The sequence below is a fragment of the Ranitomeya variabilis genome, chromosome 5 (assembly GCF_051348905.1).
Source record: "Ranitomeya variabilis isolate aRanVar5 chromosome 5, aRanVar5.hap1, whole genome shotgun sequence".
Classification (NCBI taxonomy): Eukaryota; Metazoa; Chordata; class Amphibia; order Anura; family Dendrobatidae; genus Ranitomeya; species Ranitomeya variabilis.
Genome location: NC_135236.1, coordinates 811,823 through 824,004, shown reverse-complemented (window position 1 = coordinate 824,004; position 12,182 = coordinate 811,823). Strand labels below are relative to the sequence as shown.

At 45.9% G+C, this 12,182-nt stretch overlaps 1 protein-coding gene across 5 annotated transcripts in view; it reads right to left on the bottom strand.

The window, feature by feature from the left end:
* LOC143774118 (sodium/potassium-transporting ATPase subunit beta-2-like) overlaps nucleotides 1-12,182 on the bottom strand; it is a 72,047-nt gene that overhangs the window by 43,276 nt on the left and 16,589 nt on the right. The window lies entirely within an intron of this gene.

Here is a 12,182-nt window from a genome sequence, read left to right as displayed (position 1 = left end):
ATACTGATACCACCATGTCACCACACAGCACAGTGATATCTGTATCCTATATACAGACCACTCACTGACTCCAGGACTGTAGACCCCTGTGATACTGATACCACCATGTCACCACACAGCACAGTGATATCTGTATCCTATATACAGACCCCTCACTGACTCCAGGACTGTAGACCCCTGTGATACTGATACCACCATGTCACCACACAGCACAGTGATATCTGTACCCTATATACAGACCACTCACTGACTCCAGGACTGTAGACCCCTGTGATACTGATACCACCATGTCACCACACAGCACAGTGATATCTGTACCCTATATACAGACCCCTCACTGACTCCAGGACTGTAGACCCCTGTGATACTGATACCACCATGTCACCACACAGCACAGTGATATCTGTATCCTATATACAGACCACTCACTGACTCCAGGACTGTAGACCCCTGTGATACTGATACCACCATGTCACCACACAGCACAGTGATATCTGTATCCTATATACAGACCACTCACTGACTCCAGGACTGTAGACCCCTGTGATACTGATACCACCATGTCACCACACAGCACAGTGATATCTGTACCCTATATACAGACCCCTCACTGACTCCAGGACTGTAGACCCCTGTGATACTGATACCACCATGTCACCACACAGCACAGTGATATCTGTACCCTATATACAGACCCCTCACTGACTCCAGGACTGTAGACCCCTGTGATACTGATACCACCATGTCACCACACAGCACAGTGATATCTGTACCCTATATACAGACCACTCACTGACTCCAGGACTGTAGACCCCTGTGATACTGATACCACCATGTCACCACACAGCACAGTGAGTATCTGTAGCCCTATATACCGGCCTCTCACTGACTCCAGGACTGTAGACCCCTGTGATACTGATACCACCATGTCACCACACAGCACAGTGATATCTGTATCCTATATACAGACCACTCACTGACTCCAGGACTGTAGACCCCTGTGATACTGATACCACCATGTCACCACACAGCACAGTGATATCTGTATCCTATATACAGACCCCTCACTGACTCCAGGACTGTAGACCCCTGTGATACTGATACCACCATGTCACCACACAGCACAGTGATATCTGTATCCTATATACAGACCACTCACTGACTCCAGGACTGTAGACCCCTGTGATACTGATACCACCATGTCACCACACAGCACAGTGATATCTGTATCCTATATACAGACCACTCACTGACTCCAGGACTGTAGACCCCTGTGATACTGATACCACCATGTCACCACACAGCACAGTGATATCTGTATCCTATATACAGACCCCTCACTGACTCCAGGACTGTAGACCCCTGTGATACTGATACCACCATGTCACCACACAGCACAGTGATATCTGTACCCTATATACAGACCACTCACTGACTCCAGGACTGTAGACCCCTGTGATACTGATACCACCATGTCACCACACAGCACAGTGATATCTGTACCCTATATACAGACCCCTCACTGACTCCAGGACTGTAGACCCCTGTGATACTGATACCACCATCTCACCACACAGCACAGTGATATCTGTACCCTATATACCGACCCCTCACTGACTCCAGGACTGTAGACCTCTGTGATACTGATACCACCATGTCACCACACAGTACAGTGATATCTGTATCCTATATACAGACCCCTCACTGACTCCAGGACTGTAGACCCCTGTGATACTGATACCACCATGTCACCACACAGCACAGTGATATCTGTATCCTATATACAGACCCCTCACTGACTCCAGGACTGTAGACCCCTGTGATACTGATACCACCATGTCACCACACAGTACAGTGATATCTGTATCCTATATACAGACCACTCACTGACTCCAGGACTGTAGACCCCTGTGATACTGATACCACCATGTCACCACACAGCACAGTGATATCTGTATCCTATATACAGACCCCTCACTGACTCCAGGACTGTAGACCTCTGTGATACTGATACCACCATGTCACCACACAGCACAGTGATATCTGTACCCTATATACAGACCCCTCACTGACTCCAGGACTGTAGACCTCTGTGATACTGATACCACCATGTCACCACACAGCACAGTGATATCTGTACCCTATATACAGACCTCTCACTGACTCCAGGACTGTAGACCCCTGTGATACTGATACCACCATGTCACCACACAGCACAGTGATATCTGTATCCTATATACAGACCCCTCACTAACTCCAGGACTGTAGACCCCTGTGATACTGATACCACCATGTCACCACACAGCACAGTGATATCTGTACCCTATATACAGACCCCTCACTGACTCCAGGACTGTAGACCCCTGTGATACTGATACCACCATGTCACCACATAGTACAGTGATATCTGTATCCTATATACAGACCCCTCACTGACTCCAGGACTGTAGACCCCTGTGATACTGATACCACCATGTCACCACACAGCACAGTGATATCTGTATCCTATATACAGGCCCCTCACTGACTCCAGGACTGTAGACCCCTGTGATACTGATACCACCATGTCACCACACAGCACAGTGATATCTGTACCCTATATACAGACCCCTCACTGACTCCAGGACTGTAGACCCCTGTGATACTGATACCACCATGTCACCACATAGTACAGTGATATCTGTATCCTATATACAGACCCCTCACTGACTCCAGGACTGTAGACCCCTGTGATACTGATACCACCATGTCACCACACAGCACAGTGATATCTGTATCCTATATACAGACCCCTCACTGACTCCAGGACTGTAGACCCCTGTGATACTGATACCACCATGTCACCACACAGCACAGTGATATCTGTATCCTATATACAGACCACTCACTGACTCCAGGACTGTAGACCCCTGTGATACTGATACCACCATGTCACCACACAGCACAGTGATATCTGTACCCTATATACAGACCCCTCACTGACTCCAGGACTGTAGACCCCTGTGATACTGATACCACCATGTCACCACACAGTACAGTGATATCTGTACCCTATATACAGACCACTCACTGACTCCAGGACTGTAGACCCCTGTGATACTGATACCACCATGTCACCACACAGTACAGTGATATCTGTATCCTATATACAGACCACTCACTGACCCCAGGACTGTAGACCCCTGTGATACTGATACCACCATGTCACCACACAGTACAGTGATATCTGTATCCTATATACAGACCACTCACTGACTCCAGGACTGTAGACCCCTGTGATACTGATACCACCATGTCACCACACAGTACAGTGATATCTGTACCCTATATACAGACCCCTCACTGACTCCAGGACTGTAGACCCCTGTGATACTGATACCACCATGTCACCACACAGCACAGTGATATCTGTATCCTATATACAGACCACTCACTGACTCCAGGACTGTAGACCCCTGTGATACTGATACCACCATGTCACCACACAGCACAGTGATATCTGTATCCTATATACAGACCACTCACTGACTCCAGGACTGTAGACCCCTGTGATACTGATACCACCATGTCACCACACAGCACAGTGATATCTGTACCCTATATACAGACCCCTCACTGACTCCAGGACTGTAGACCCCTGTGATACTGATACCACCATGTCACCACACAGCACAGTGATATCTGTATCCTATATACAGACCACTCACTGACTCCAGGACTGTAGACCCCTGTGATACTGATACCACCATGTCACCACACAGCACAGTGATATCTGTACCCTATATACAGACCCCTCACTGACTCCAGGACTGTAGACCCCTGTGATACTGATACCACCATGTCACCACACAGCACAGTGATATCTGTACCCTATATACAGACCACTCACTGACTCCAGGACTGTAGACCCCTGTGATACTGATACCACCATGTCACCACACAGCACAGTGATATCTGTACCCTATATACAGACCACTCACTGACTCCAGGACTGTAGACCCCTGTGATACTGATACCACCATGTCACCACACAGCACAGTGATATCTGTACCCTATATACCGGCCCCTCACTGACTCCAGGACTGTAGACCCCTGTGATACTGATACCACCATGTCACCACACAGCACAGTGATATCTGTACCCTATATACAGACCACTCACTGACTCCAGGACTGTAGACCCCTGTGATACTGATACCACCATGTCACCACACAGCACAGTGATATCTGTACCCTATATACAGACCACTCACTGACTCCAGGACTGTAGACCCCTGTGATACTGATACCACCATGTCACCACACAGTACAGTGATATCTGTACCCTATATACAGACCACTCACTGACTCCAGGACTGTAGACCCCTGTGATACTGATACCACCATGTCACCACACAGCACAGTGATATCTGTACCCTATATACAGACCCCTCACTGACTCCAGGACTGTAGACCCCTGTGATACTGATACCACCATGTCACCACACAGCACAGTGATATCTGTATCCTATATACAGACCCCTCACTGACTCCAGGACTGTAGACCCCTGTGATACTGATACCACCATGTCACCACACAGCACAGTGATATCTGTATCCTATATACAGACCACTCACTGACTCCAGGACTGTAGACCCCTGTGATACTGATACCACCATGTCACCACACAGCACAGTGAGTATCTGTAGCCCTATATACCGGCCTCTCACTGACTCCAGGACTGTAGACCCCTGTGATACTGATACCACCATGTCACCACACAGCACAGTGATATCTGTACCCTATATACAGACCACTCACTGACTCCAGGACTGTAGACCCCTGTGATACTGATACCACCATGTCACCACACAGCACAGTGATATCTGTACCCTATATACAGACCCCTCACTGACTCCAGGACTGTAGACCCCTGTGATACTGATACCACCATGTCACCACACAGCACAGTGATATCTGTATCCTATATACAGACCCCTCACTGACTCCAGGACTGTAGACCCCTGTGATACTGATACCACCATGTCACCACACAGCACAGTGATATCTGTATCCTATATACAGACCCCTCACTGACTCCAGGACTGTAGACCCCTGTGATACTGATACCACCATGTCACCACACAGCACAGTGATATCTGTACCCTATATACAGACCACTCACTGACTCCAGGACTGTAGACCCCTGTGATACTGATACCACCATGTCACCACACAGCACAGTGATATCTGTATCCTATATACAGACCACTCACTGACTCCAGGACTGTAGACCCCTGTGATACTGATACCACCATGTCACCACACAGCACAGTGATATCTGTATCCTATATACAGACCACTCACTGACTCCAGGACTGTAGACCCCTGTGATACTGATACCACCATGTCACCACACAGTACAGTGATATCTGTACCCTATATACAGACCACTCACTGACTCCAGGACTGTAGACCCCTGTGATACTGATACCACCATGTCACCACACAGCACAGTGATATCTGTACCCTATATACAGACCACTCACTGACTCCAGGACTGTAGACCCCTGTGATACTGATACCACCATGTCACCACACAGTACAGTGATATCTGTACCCTATATACAGACCCCTCACTGACTCCAGGACTGTAGACCCCTGTGATACTGATACCACCATGTCACCACACAGCACAGTGATATCTGTACCCTATATACAGACCCCTCACTGACTCCAGGACTGTAGACCCCTGTGATACTGATACCACCATGTCACCACACAGTACAGTGATATCTGTACCCTATATACAGGCCACTCACTGACTCCAGGACTGTAGACCCCTGTGATACTGATACCACCATGTCACCACACAGTACAGTGATATCTGTACCCTATATACAGACCCCTCACTGACTCCAGGACTGTAGACCCCTGTGATACTGATACCACCATGTCACCACACAGCACAGTGATATCTGTATCCTATATACAGACCCCTCACTGACTCCAGGACTGTAGACCCCTGTGATACTGATACCACCATGTCACCACACAGCACAGTGATATCTGTACCCTATATACAGACCACTCACTGACTCCAGGACTGTAGACCCCTGTGATACTGATACCACCATGTCACCACACAGCACAGTGATATCTGTATCCTATATACCGGCCCCTCACTGACTCCAGGACTGTAGACCCCTGTGATACTGATACCACCATGTCACCACACAGTACAGTGATATCTGTATCCTATATACAGACCACTCACTGACTCCAGGACTGTAGACCCCTGTGATACTGATACCACCATGTCACCACACAGCACAGTGATATCTGTACCCTATATACAGACCACTCACTGACTCCAGGACTGTAGACCCCTGTGATACTGATACCACCATGTCACCACACAGCACAGTGATATCTGTACCCTATATACAGACCACTCACTGACTCCAGGACTGTAGACCCCTGTGATACTGATACCACCATGTCACCACACAGCACAGTGATATCTGTATCCTATATACCGGCCCCTCACTGACTCCAGGACTGTAGACCCCTGTGATACTGATACCACCATGTCACCACACAGTACAGTGATATCTGTATCCTATATACAGACCACTCACTGACTCCAGGACTGTAGACCCCTGTGATACTGATACCACCATGTCACCACACAGTACAGTGATATCTGTACCTTATATACAGACCCCTCACTGACTCCAGGACTGTAGACCCCTGTGATACTGATACCACCATGTCACCACACAGCACAGTGATATCTGTATCCTATATACAGACCCCTCACTGACTCCAGGACTGTAGACCCCTGTGATACTGATACCACCATGTCACCACACAGCACAGTGATATCTGTATCCTATATACAGACCCCTCACTGACTCCAGGACTGTAGACCCCTGTGATACTGATACCACCATGTCACCACACAGCACAGTGATATCTGTACCCTATATACAGACCACTCACTGACTCCAGGACTGTAGACCCCTGTGATACTGATACCACCATGTCACCACACAGCACAGTGATATCTGTATCCTATATACAGACCCCTCACTGACTCCAGGACTGTAGACCCCTGTGATACTGATACCACCATGTCACCACACAGCACAGTGATATCTGTATCCTATATACAGACCCCTCACTGACTCCAGGACTGTAGACCCCTGTGATACTGATACCACCATGTCACCACACAGTACAGTGATATCTGTACCCTATATACAGACCCCTCACTGACTCCAGGACTGTAGACCCCTGTGATACTGATACCACCATGTCACCACACAGCACAGTGATATCTGTACCCTATATACAGACCCCTCACTGACTCCAGGACTGTAGACCCCTGTGATACTGATACCACCATGTCACCACACAGCACAGTGATATCTGTATCCTATATACAGACCACTCACTGACTCCAGGACTGTAGACCCCTGTGATACTGATAACACCATGTCACCACACAGCACAGTGATATCTGTACCCTATATACAGACCCCTCACTGACTCCAGGACTGTAGACCCCTGTGATACTGATACCACCATGTCACCACACAGTACAGTGATATCTGTATCCTATATACAGACCACTCACTGACTCCAGGACTGTAGACCCCTGTGATACTGATAACACCATGTCACCACACAGCACAGTGATATCTGTATCCTATATACCGGCCCCTCACTGACTCCAGGACTGTAGACCCCTGTGATACTGATACCACCATGTCACCACACAGCACAGTGATATCTGTACCCTATATACAGACCACTCACTGACTCCAGGACTGTAGACCCCTGTGATACTGATACCACCATGTCACCACACAGCACAGTGATATCTGTATCCTATATACAGACCCCTCACTGACTCCAGGACTGTAGACCCCTGTGATACTGATACCACCATGTCACCACACAGTACAGTGATATCTGTAGCCCTATATACAGACCCCTCACTGACTCCAGGACTGTAGACCCCTGTGATACTGATACCACCATGTCACCACACAGCACAGTGATATCTGTACCCTATATACAGACCCCTCACTGACTCCAGGACTGTAGACCCCTGTGATACTGATACCACCATGTCACCACACAGTACAGTGATATCTGTATCCTATATACAGACCACTCACTGACTCCAGGACTGTAGACCCCTGTGATACTGATAACACCATGTCACCACACAGTACAGTGATATCTGTATCCTATATACAGACCACTCACTGACTCCAGGACTGTAGACCCCTGTGATACTGATAACACCATGTCACCACACAGCACAGTGATATCTGTATCCTATATACCGGCCCCTCACTGACTCCAGGACTGTAGACCCCTGTGATACTGATACCACCATGTCACCACACAGTACAGTGATATCTGTATCCTATATACAGACCACTCACTGACTCCAGGACTGTAGACCCCTGTGATACTGATACCACCATGTCACCACACAGCACAGTGATATCTGTACCCTATATACAGACCACTCACTGACTCCAGGACTGTAGACCCCTGTGATACTGATACCACCATGTCACCACACAGCACAGTGATATCTGTACCCTATATACAGACCACTCACTGACTCCAGGACTGTAGACCCCTGTGATACTGATACCACCATGTCACCACACAGCACAGTGATATCTGTATCCTATATACAGACCACTCACTGACTCCAGGACTGTAGACCCCTGTGATACTGATACCACCATGTCACCACACAGCACAGTGATATCTGTATCCTATATACAGACCCCTCACTGACTCCAGGACTGTAGACCCCTGTGATACTGATACCACCATGTCACCACACAGCACAGTGATATCTGTACCCTATATACAGGCCACTCACTGACTCCAGGACTGTAGACCCCTGTGATACTGATACCACCATGTCACCACACAGCACAGTGATATCTGTATCCTATATACAGACCCCTCACTGACTCCAGGACTGTAGACCCCTGTGATACTGATACCACCATGTCACCACACAGTACAGTGATATCTGTACACTATATACAGACCCCTCACTGACTCCAGGACTGTAGACCCCTGTGATACTGATACCACCATGTCACCACACAGCACAGTGATATCTGTACCCTATATACAGACCCCTCACTGACTCCAGGACTGTAGACCCCTGTGATACTGATACCACCATGTCACCACACAGCACAGTGATATCTGTACCCTATATACAGACCACTCACTGACTCCAGGACTGTAGACCCCTGTGATACTGATACCACCATGTCACCACACAGCACAGTGATATCTGTATCCTATATACAGACCCCTCACTGACTCCAGGACTGTAGACCCCTGTGATGAGAGTTAGTGGACACACCGTGATTTAATATGTCCCTCTTATCACATTATTTTCAGGGGTCCCATCATTTCTGTCCAGGCCGATTTCATGAGGTTTTTTTTTTGTTCTGTGGAAGCATGGTGGAAAAGCAATGTCTGACCTTCATTTGTTCATTTTCATAGATCTTTTATTTATTATTACTTTTGTCAGATTCAAGTTATTCCTGTGACCATTGTGGTTTTTTCTGTCATTAAACGAGGGGGACAAACAATTTTGACCACGTGTGTATCATACATACCTGTCACCTATACATTATATCATACACACCTGTCACCTACACATCTCATACACACCAGCACCTATACATTATATCATACACAACAGCACCTATACTGTACATTATATCATACACACCAGCACCTACACATTATATCATACACACGAGCACCTACACATTATATCATACACACCAGCACTTATACATTATATCATACACACCAGCACCTACACATTATATCATACACACCTGTCACCTACACATCTCATACACACCAGCACCTATACATTATATCATGCACACCAGCACCTATACTTTATATCATACACACCAGCACCTACACTTTATATCATACACACCAGCACCTACACATTATATCATACACACCAGCACCTACACATTATATCATACACACCAGCACCTACACATTATATCATACACACCAGCACCTACACTTTATATCATACACAACAGCACCTACACATTATATCATACACACCAGCACCTACACATTATATCATACACACCAGCACCTACACATTATATCATACACACCTGTCACCTACACATCTCATACACACCAGCACCTATACATTATATCATGCACACCAGCACCTATACTTTATATCATACACACCAGCACCTATACTTTATATCATACACACCAGCACCTACACTTTATATCATACACACCAGCACCTACACTTTATATCATACACACCAGCACCTACACATTATATCATACACAACAGCACCTACACATTATATCATACACACCAGCACCTACACATTATATCATACACACCAGCACCTACACATTATCATACACACCAACACCTACACATTATATCATACACACCAGCACCTACACATTATATCACACACCAGCACCTACACATATATCATACACACCTGTCACCTACACATTATATCATACACACCAGCACCTACACATTATATCATACACACCAGCACCTATACATTATATAATACACACCAGCACCTACACATTATATCATACACACCAGCACCTACACATTATATCATACACACCAGCACCTACACATTATATCACACACCAGCACCTACACATATATCATACACACCAGCACCTACACATTATATCATACACACCAGCACCTATACATTATATAATACACACGAGCACCTACACATTATATCACACACCAGCACCTACACATTATATCATACACACCAGCACCTATACATTATATCATACACACCAGCACCTATACATTATATCATACACACCTGTCACCTACACATATATCATACACACCAGCACCTACACATTATATCATACACACCAGCACCTACACATTATATCATACACACCAGCACCTACACATTATATCATACACACCAGCACCTACACATATATCATACACACCAGCACCTACACATTATATCATACACACCAGCACCTACACATTATATCATACACACCAGCACCTACACATTATATAATACACACGAGCACCTACACATTATATCACACACCAGCACCTACACATTATATCATACACACCAGCACCTATACATTATATCATACACACCAGCACCTATACATTATATCATACACACCTGTCACCTACACATATATCATACACACCAGCACCTACACATTATATCATACACACCAGCACCTACACATTATATCATACACACCAGCACCTATACATTATATCATACACACCAGCACCTATACATTATATCATACACACCTGTCACCTACACATATATCATACACACCAGCACCTACACATTATATCATACACACCAGCACCTACACATTATATCATACACACCAGCACCTACACATTATATCATACACACCAGCACCTACACATATATCATACACACCAGCACCTACACATTATATCATACACACCAGCACCTACACATATATCATACACACCAGCACCTACACATTATATCATACACACCTGTCACCTACACATATATCATACACACCAGCACCTACACATTATATCATACACACCAGCACCTACACATTATATCATACACACCAGCACCTACACATATAATACACACCAGTACCTATACATTATATCATACACACCAGCACCTACACATATAATACACACCAGCACCTACACATTATATCATACACACCAGCACCTACACATATATCATACACACCAGCACCTACACATTATATCATACACACAAGCACCTATACATTATATCATACACACCTGTCACCTACACATCATACACACATGTCACTTATACATTATATCATACACACCAGCACATTATATCTTACACACCAGCACCTATACATTATATCATACACACCAGCACCTACACATCATATCATACACACCAGCACCTATACATCATACACTCCTGTCACTTATACATTATATCATACACACCAGCACCTACACATATATCATACACACCAGCACCTACACATATATATCATTCACACCAGCACCTATACATTATATCATACACACCTGTCACTTATACATATCATACACACCAGCACCTACACA